We start from the raw sequence: 10,481 nt of genomic DNA, 5'->3' as shown, positions 1-10,481 counted from the left end.
CCTGGGATGGTGTCCCCACTTGGAAGCATTTCTGTGACCTTGTTTCGACAAGCCCACGGGAAGCTAATGCTATCCTCGAGCCCTCGAACTCGCCAGGAAGCATATCCGACTACTCCCCTAGGGCGAGTACTCGGGCAGTATCGCTCTCCCTGGGACGATGTCCCCCACTTGGAAGCATCTTCGTGACCTTGTTTCGACAAGTTCACGGGAAGCTAATGCTATCCTCGAGCCCTTGAACTCACTGGGAAGCATCTCCGACTACTTCCCTAGTGCGAGTACTCGGGCAGTATCGCTTTGTCTGGGACGGTGTCCCCACCTGGAAGCATCTCTGTGACCTTGTTTCGACAAGCCCACGGGAAGCTAATGCTATCCTCGAGCCCTCGAACTCGGCGGGAAGCATCTCCGACTACTCCCCTAGGCCAAGTACTTGGGCAGTATCGCTCTTCCAGGGATGGTGTCCCCACTTGGAAGCATCTCTGTGACCTTGTTTCAACAAGCCCATGGGAAACTAATGCTATCCTCAAGCCCTTCCAAATTGGAAGCTAACTTATCAAGGATAAAGTCGGAGTAGTGTAGGTGACAACCTGAAGGCATTTTGACTCAACAGGTTGTCGCGTGAAATCCAACCGAGTCCCAAAAACAGCCTGTATAACAGGCCCTGCTGCGAAATTCACTCGAGTTAGGAACCGTTTACTCAGTTTCCGTCAGGGGCAGGGGTCCAAATTGGTAGCTAACTTATCAAGGATACAGCCGAAGTAGTGTAGGTGACAACCCGAAGGCATTTTGACTCAACAGGTTGTCGCACAAAATCTAACCAAGTCCCAAAAACAGCCTGTTTAACAGGCCCTGCTGCAAAATTCACTCGAGTTAGGAACCGTTTACTCAGTTTCCGTCAGGGTTGAACTCGGCGAGAAGCATATCCGATCACTCCCCTAGAACGAGTGCTCGGGCAGCATCGCTCTCCCAACCAGTGCTCTCCCAGCATCGCTCTCAAGATGTGTTGAGAATGAAAGATTTGATCACTAAGCACATCGATGGCTTGGAGGTGTTCTCTAGTGTGTATGGGGTTCCTCTACACACCAGCAACCTCAAATGACCTTAGGTGAGGTGTATATATAAGCCAACCACTCCAAGGAGTCGTTGCTCCAACGACTAGAAAACCCCGCAAGGTATCGATTTAACCGATACCTATGCATTGGGGAATCGGTGGTTCAACCGGTCTCAAACAGTCTGAACTAGCCGTTGAACTGATGACAGATTCCTTGTGCTGATGTGAATGCACCAATGTGTTGTACCGCCAAAGCGTTGGTTTAACCGGTCGTTAAGACATGGTTCCTGCGCCCTTGACATGGCCTCTGGACAATGGTGAGACCATTGCACCAAACCTTCAATTTGTATCGTCGCTTTAATCGGTGCCTCTCGGGTTTCTTCAGTTAGCTCAGCAATGCATCGAGGCTCACATTTTGCATGCTATCGGTTTAACCGATGCTATGTTTTCAGCTTTTCATTGACCAATTTAGTCTGCCAATTGATACTATCATGATATGTCAGGTGTTCTTCCTGTTTTTCTTTGTTTCTTCACGAGTCTTTTCATACTTGATCATTTGAATGGCTTCCTTTACATCCTTGGAACCTAACAAACACCTTCAAAGTATATATTGATAAAATTGTTAGTCCTAATGATTATATTGTCACACAATCACCAAAATCACAAACAATGGCCTAATGGGGCCATGCTCCTTACAATATGGTACTGATACATGATACCTTCATGTATGCTATGTTTTGAAGTTCCAGGCATATTGTAAACTCTAGGTAAAAGTCCACTTTACTTCCCTCACCAATCCACTTTTTCCGATTAACCCCCTAAGCAAAACTAGGCTCAATTTACTCCCCCGGACAATATCAATTGGTCCAATGTACCCCCAATTGATATCTCTCTTTTTCTTTCTTTCTTCATGTACAAATTGAATTTTAAGTTCAGATTTTTTGAGTGGATAGAGAACATGATGCCTTATGTTAAAAAATACATTAAACATTTTTCATGGTTATTTTCATAGATTCGAAAGATTTAATATGAAATTGATCATAGAGATACAATTCTGCATGAAATGTAAGCATCAAAAGATCATAATGTATTTTTCTGGCATAGGGCATCATATTATATGTCAGGGTGCAAAATTTGATGTGGAGATTCCACTTGTACATGGAGAAATAAAAAAAATGAAATCTCAGTGCGGGGTAGATTGGACCAATTTAAATATTTTGGGAAGTAAATTGAGCCTATATTTTGTTCAGGGGTTAAGCGGACAAAGTGGATTGATGAGGGGAGTAAAATCAATTTGACCAGTTGTTACCTTTTGGTTGATTTTTTTTCCTATAACGAGACATGTTGTTTGTCTTTGTAATTAAGCACAAACCATGGCAGAAGCAGTGCTACTTGCTGTCACGAAGATTGGTTGCACTTTAGGAGATGAAACCGCCAAAGTCATTATAACTAAACTATCTGAAAAAGTACAAGCTCTAAAGGAACTGCCTCGGAAAGTTGATCAGATAAGGATGAAACTATTCATGAGCAAAGTTATACGGCACATAGGCACAGTCTACCTCACCGATGAGCTTATCAAGAGTTGGATTGGGGAGGTTCGGAAGGTGGCTTACCGCGTTGAGGATGTATTGGACAAATACTCGTACCATCTTCTTCAACTAGAGGAAGAAGGGTTCCTGAAAAAGATCTTCATCAAGGGTACCCACTATGTCATTGTTTTCAGAGAAACTAGCAAAGGTTGCCTGCGCAAATAGCGCAGGTAGCTAGATTGTTTTTTATACTAACATTTCCAAATTTTACTTGGAAATAAATTTATTATATTATATTATTTTCATTTTCATTGTTCTTTTCTATCATCCTACTGTATGACGTGGAATGTGTATTCATTTTCATGATAAAGGGAAGATTAGTTGTGGAGAAGTATGGTTTTATGTATTTATCGAAAACATTATAACTATTTTTTTCTTTAGCTGTATTTTTTCATTATAAAATTTGAAGTTTGCAAACTCACAAGCTCCTCCACATGCTAACCACGTGATTAATATTAATTTGCCTCTTGATTTTTTTCCACTTTTGTTTACATACAAATTATGGTCGCTTCTATATTTTTATTTCAAACATCTATTTGAAATACACTCATATTTGATTATTTCACTTCCGAAGCCATGTAAAAACTAATGGCTAATATACCTAATTTATTATTTGGTAGGACTCTATATGTGAATATTCAATTTTACTTAATTTAGTTTTCAATATTAAATATTTGAAAAAAATACATAGGGAATATGTTCTCAAGGCGTCATGTTCAATCTATTATCGATCACCTTCTTTGCTATGGAAGCTTGCATTCTATGACTCTTGGCTGGTTCTTTATCAGAATCATCTTCTGATTCCCTAGAAATTCACTTAATTTCTTGGTATACATGCACCCTACCCCTACACCTGAGTATATTCAATAGGCTGAGCTGGTAGATTCCTGAGATATTGACCGAGTCACCATAAACGTCTCGCTGTTGATGGGCACATTGCCTGTCACTGAGAAATAACATCAGTTAAATTTGGGAATAAATCTAGAAAAATGTGAGCTCTAGTGTCGAGTCAAATTGAACCTGGCAGGATTGGTTCCATCACAAGGAACCTTACAGATGAGTGTTGCACTTAGTACACATTAGGCTAGTCTAAACAGTTATATCTCTATAAAATCCAATGGTGTATATACTTTTGTTTTTCCAATTAACATCGTAATTTCTACACGCTTTCAATGAACATTGGCTTCTTTTAACATTATGGCCAAGTTAGTTTACAACTGGTCCTACGGAACAATCTTGCTGGAGTTCATGGTGACCTTTTTGTGCTTGGAGCGGATCAATCTCACTGTTGTCTTGCTTTGGTATAATGTTTTCCCTTCTATTTCTATCTAGCTTTCATATTGCTTTGATCCTCCTCTCTTCAAGCATCACGATTGTGGCACTCCCTCTGCTCACACTATTTTTTTTCCTTTTTGTCCTGGTGGACGTACATGTCCTCTTGAAAGCCATGAATAGGCCATTATAACACATTAAGAAAAAAACATATATAACTGGATCATGTTTCCTTTTATGGGTTATTGAATCATGTTTCCTTTTATTATATTTATAATCCATATGATACTTTTGTTGAGCTATTTTGGTTCCTTGTCTGGTTCCTACTTCGTATGGAAATCAACTTTCATATTTTTATTTTTTAATTTCGAATTTATGTATTTATTGATCGTATTAGATATGGACTCTTTGAGTTAGTTTTGACCGTTAGATCTTCATAAAATCCAACGGTGTAGGTTTTTCTCTTTTTTAGATTAACGTGGGAATTTCTAGACCCTCTCGGCAAACGTGGTGGCTTCTTTTAACACTGTTGTATTAAGATAATAGATAGCCAATGAGGTAGCTGAGATAGAAGTGGAGATCCAGCAAGTTATTCAGATGAAGGATCAATGGCTTCAACAAGCCCAGCTTGTCCCCAACCATGAGCAACTTGCTGAGTTTGAAAGACAGCGCTCCCAAGATAGTTTCCCAGAATTTGTCAAAGATGAAGATCTAGTAGGAATTGAAGAAAATAGGAAATTGTTGGCTCGATGGCTGTGTTCAGAAGAGCAGGATAACACTGTCATAACAGTTTCTGGTATGGGTGGGCTAGGAAAATCTACACTGGTCACAAATGTTTATCACCACCGGATTTCCTCATTTCGCCGTGTGCCAGGCGCACACGGCGAAGCCCATTTAGCACACGGCGAAAACTTCGCCGTGGGTGGCCGACGGCGAAGTGTCGACGGCAGCCGCTGCCACGGCGAAGAGAGTGTTCGCCGTGTGTCAAATATCGGGCACACGGCGAACACATTTTCGCCGTGTATTATTCGTGGCACACGGCGAAATAAAGGTCACAAACGGCATCAGCCGGAGTTTACAGCAGCGGGGTCAACTTCGCCGTGTGCTACCCGTGTGACACACGGCGAAGATTAGAAACTTCGCCATGCGCCGCGGGCCCTGGGCACACGGCGAAGGGGAGAGGTTTGCCGTGAGCCTAGATTTTGACACATGGCGTAGTCCTGGTTGGGGCCCAGGTGGCAGCATACTTCGCCGTGTGCCAGGTCCCGCGGCACACGGCAAAGGATAGTTTTCGCAAATTTGGATCGGTACGGGTTATTTATAAAATATTAGATTAAAAAGGATTAGAATAAAAAAATCAAAGTGATGGCACTCGGCACCCAGATTTGCCGAGTGTTTTGGCCAAAACACTCGGCAAAGCTGTCTAAAATTCAATTTTATTTTTGTTTTTAGTTTCAGCTCCTGCAAATCAAACACCTCACATATCACACATATCGCTCAAATATCACATATATCACACAAATGTCTCAAATATCACATATATCACCAAACAAGTCCACATATCACACATATAGTACACAGATATCCTCACAAGTCCACAAATCAAACCAAGTCCACCACCAAGCTCACAAGTATCACCAAATAAGTCCATAACAAATCACATACTCTGTAGCATGCAAACCGATACTCTAGATGTACATGCATATAGATCAGGCAACAGAAATCCATCTCACAAGACCTTTCCAGCAATTACATCGATATAAGATCCGGCAAAGCATCTTGCTGGCTACCGCGACCTTGGCTTCCTCCTTCCAGCTGGCTACCGTGACCACTACTTTCTCCTTCCCTTGGAGTATTGCCACAGTAGTTGATGGTGATGACGGGGTTGTCGTGGTTGGTGCTGGAGAAGCAGCTGACAAGGGTCGCACAGTTGCAACAGGACAGACACCCACCTAACCAGCTAATCATCTTAGAGAACTTCTTCCGTAATGTCATAGGATTTGGTGAGAACTTTGATATTTGAATGGCTCCACCAAAGCAAACACAGACAAATTTCACCTGTGGATCTGGGTTTGCTGATGTTGTTGTAGGTAGAATGCGATGATTAGAAATGCATGTATAGATCTGGGGTACCGGATTCGCCCGATGTGGAGGATTTAGTGGAGGTGGCCTCCCCGCGGTCTTGGATTTGGAGGAGGCGCCTGGGAGGGGGGATAGCTGAGGCCGCATACCAGAATAACTGAGTGGTCAGACAAGGAGAACTGAGTCCCAAGAACAAAATAACTGAGTTGGGAGAATAACTGGCACAAATTAATTATTGGAGTTGTGTATAATGGAACTGCATGACAGTTTTAAAAGAAATGGAACTGCATGACAGTTTTCAAAAAAAAAATAGAACTGCATGTAGAAGACGAATTTCTAAGCAATCCTATTAGGTAAAGTACCTGTACACTTAAAAAATATGAAATTAAATATGAAATTAAATACTGAAGCCTGCTGTTGTATTTCACTAGTTTGTTTCACCCCCTTTCTTCTGAATCAGTGTGCTATGAAGTCTAAATATGTGATTTTGTTTGTGGAAGCAAGTTCAGTGATTCAGTATCACCTTGCTTACTGCTTGTGGGACTATATAGTCATTTCTATCTTCTTAATTTATTGCCGTATTTTATCCTCCTCGTATCTGTAAGGACAATTTCTAATATATCTCGATTCAGAGATTAGTCATTTTATTTGTTTTGCATTTGCCCTCTAAATCTTCCATCTTGGATCTGGACTTTTGTTTGTCTAGCTGTGCTGGTTGGCATAGGAATACTTAAATATACGACTTTACAGCTATATTGTGTCATGGGCTTTCTACGGTGCTTGAATGTGTCTTTGTGGAGCTTTGCCTTTGTCCTTGTTATGCAATTATTCAGTAATTGAAATCATAAAATAAATTTAGTTTAGAAAACAATGGGGGGAGAGATTGATGCGTACCGCGGACGGTGGCGCGACAGTACGAGAGCCTGGGCCTGGCGGCGCTGGACCTCCTCGCGGGATGGCGTGGCAGGAGGGGCTATGGATGGCGCCGGAGGTCAGGCACAGGAGACGGCGGCGGGCGGCTCTCCAGCAGGGACAGGCGACGCGGGACCTCCTTGCGCGGGCTCCAACAGCGACGGCGGGAGGCGCGGGACCTCCAGCAGGGGCGGCTCCTGCAGGTCGACGGCGCTGCGTGCCACGCAGCAGCAGCGGGGAGGGGCTGGGCCGATGCGCAGGGGCGGCGGCGGGGCGGGGCCGCGCCGGCGAGGAGGGGCCGGGGCAGGGCCGTGGTGGCGGCGCGGCGCCGGGGCGGAGGGGCGGGGCGGGGCCGGGCCGGCGCACAGGGGCGGCGGCGGGGCGGGGCGTCCAGCGCGGCGGTGGGGAGCGAGTGAGCGAGAGAGTGAGAGAGACCAGAGATACATCGTCAGTGAGCCAGAGAGTTAATAAGTGCGCGGGAGTTCGCCGTGTGTCCGATGTAAGACACACAGCAAAGATTTTTTGCCGTGTGCCACAGATCTTGGCACACGGCAAACATATAAATTTCGCCGTGTGCCCAAAATGTGACGGCGTTGACCGACCGTGATACTCTGGCCACGTGGCCCTATCTTTGCCGTGTGCCGATCTGAGGCACACAGCAAAGAATCATTTTGCCGTGTACCGAGGTTAGGGCACACGACGAAGCCTCCTTCCGCGGTGGGCTTTATTTTGGCCGTGTGTTTTGTATTTGGCCCACGACAAAGGCTCTCTTCGCCGTGTGCCCGATGGTTTGCGCACGGCGAGCTCTTAGGCACACGGCGAATTACCGGTTTCCGGTAGTGTATGAACGTGAAAAGGTCAATTTTCCTGTGCATGCTTGGATTGTTGTGTCACAGATCTACACAGTGGAGGCTCTGTTGAGAAAGCTACTCTGGAAGATTGGGCATATGGAACCACCGATGCCAATAGGGATTGACAAAATGGATGTACATGACTTGAAGGAAGAAATAAAGAAAAAACTCCAAAAGAGAAAATGTTTGATTGTATTGGATGATGTTTGGGAGCAAGAAGTATACTTCAAAATTCATGATGCTTTCCAGAATTGCCAAGCAGGTCGCATTATCATTACAACACGAAAGGACCATGTTGGCGCTATCGCTTCGTCTGACCACCACCTCGAGCTCCAACCATTGGGTGGCTCTGATGCATTTGAACTTTTCTGCAGAAGGGCTTTTCACAACAAGAAGGACCACAGATGCCCCAAGGAGTTTGAGGAAATTGCTACATCTATAGAGGAAAGGTGTCATGGCTTGCCACTAACAATTGTTACAATAGGTATAGCTTGTTGTCGTCAAGACTACGAATAAACATATGGTATCAAACATACAATCAGCTTCGGAGTGAGTTATCAACCAATGATCATGTCCGAGTAATCTTAAATCTAAGCTACCATGACCTAACTGGAGACCTCAGAAATTGCTTCTTGTATTGTAGCTTGTTCCCTGAGGACTATCCCATGTCAAGGGAAAGCCTTGTTCGGCTGTGGGTTGCAGAAGGCTTTGTTCTGAGCAAAGAAGAGAATACTCCGGAGGAGGTGGCGGAGGGAAACCTCATGGAACTGATCCACCGCAATATGCTTGAAGTTGTGGACTATGATGAACTAGGAAGGGTTAGCACTTGCAAGATGCACGATATTATGCGGGACCTAGCTCTTTCTGTTGCCAAAGAAGAGAAGTTTGGATCTGCAAATGATTATGGTGCGATGATTCAGGTAGACAAGAATGTTCGTCGCTTGTCGTTATGCAGGTGGAAAGTTAATACTGCACTTAAGGTTAAATTTCCACGTCTTCGAAGTCTTGTGGCTCATGGAATGATTTCATCCTCCCCTGACATGTTATCCTCAATTTTTTCTGAATCGAGCTACTTGACAGTTTTAGAGCTGCAAGATTCTGCTATTAATGAGGTGCCCGCATGTATAGGCAATCTCTTCAATCTAAGATACATTGGGTTAAGGCGCACCAATGTCAAGTCGATCCCTGAGACCATTGAGAAGCTCTTCAACCTCCACACTCTGGACATCAAGCAAACTCAAATAGAGAAGCTACAACGAGGTATTGTTAAAGTCAAGAAGCTAAGGCACCTTTTGGCTGACAGATTCGCTGATGAGAAGCAATCAGAGTTTAGGTACTTCATCGGAGTGGAAGCACCTAAAGGGCTATCTAATCTGGAAGAACTGCAGACACTTGATACAGTGCAACTGAGCAAAGACTTGGCTGAGCAGCTGAAGAATCTGATGCAGCTCAGAAGCATATGGATTGACAATGTAGGTAGTGTTGATTGTGCAAACCTTTTTGCAATCCTGTCAAGAATGCCACTTCTTTCAAGTTTGCTTATCTCGGCAAAAGATGTGAATGAAATACTTTGCCTCAAAACCCTCGAACCAATTTCCAAAAAGCTCCACAAGCTAATTGTAAGGGGACAGTGGGCTTCTGGCACACTAGAGTATCCAATATTTCGCAGGCATGGAGAACAGCTGAAATATCTTGCTCTAAGCTGGTGTCAACTTGGGGAGGATCCATTGGGAGTTCTTGCTCCATACATGCCAAACCTCACCTATTTAAGTCTTAACAGGGTCAGTAGTGCAAGCACTTTGGTTCTTTCTGCAGGATGCTTTCCTCACATGAACACGCTCGTCTTGAAGCGAATGCCAGAAGTCAAGCAGCTGGAGATCGGAGATGGTGCACTTCCATGCATTGAAGGTCTTTACATTGTGTCCCTGGCGCAGCTGGATAAGGTTCCTCAAGGCATTGAATCGCTTCTGTCCCTCAAGAGGCTTTGGTTGCTGCACCTGCACAAGGAGTTCAGAACACAGTGGCAAACAAGTGGGATGCACCAGAAGATGGACCATGTTCCAGAGATTCGTGTCTAGAATAACCAGATGGTTATACCTCCATAGGCATGCTTGTATGATGTGTCGGTTCAGAACTATATTTGTTATGCATTTATCCCTTTTTCTTCTGATAAGTCATGAATTGTTTCTGCTATTACATTCATGCCTGGATTGTACTCTGTATACTACATGCAGCTAGTCGACAAACATTGGCTCAATAGGATTCATAGTAGAGTCATCCATGTGCCATGTTGGTCAGTTGCTCTAAGAATACCAGTTCCCTTTGAGAACATTTCCCTTCACTATTGAACTTCTCTTGCAAATAATGTTCTGATCAAATTTGTATCTTCATGTATTTTGTTATGTTCTTAGAGACCTCATACCATCTCAGGTCGTATCGGTTAAAAAGTGTGTGTATACATGTGATATTGATGCTCTGTTTCAGAACAACGACAAAGCACGGTTGTGGTCAAATGATCCATGCAATTTTTGTGCGGCGACTAGTACTATAAGCAGAATTCACGAACTCTCATGATATCTATGAGGAACTCCATTTATTCAAATTTGTAATGTGATACGAGAACGTAAAGAGATCGTTAAGGATAAGTGTTCAGAAATATGGATAATGTCTGCCCCAAAATCGGTTTTCTGCTGCAGTAGTATGGCCACTTGACTGCTGATTTTTTTT

The 10,481-nt window shown here is 43.7% G+C and overlaps 1 pseudogene; it reads left to right on the top strand.

The window, feature by feature from the left end:
* The first annotated feature begins 2,421 nt into the window (after positions 1–2,421).
* LOC120686459 lies at positions 2,422–10,116 on the top strand (annotated as a pseudogene).
* Positions 10,117–10,481: the final 365 nt, after the last annotated feature.

The sequence above is a fragment of the Panicum virgatum genome, chromosome 8N (assembly GCF_016808335.1).
Source record: "Panicum virgatum strain AP13 chromosome 8N, P.virgatum_v5, whole genome shotgun sequence".
NCBI classification, from domain to species: domain Eukaryota; kingdom Viridiplantae; phylum Streptophyta; class Magnoliopsida; order Poales; family Poaceae; genus Panicum; species Panicum virgatum.
This window is presented reverse-complemented; position numbering and strand designations above follow the sequence as displayed.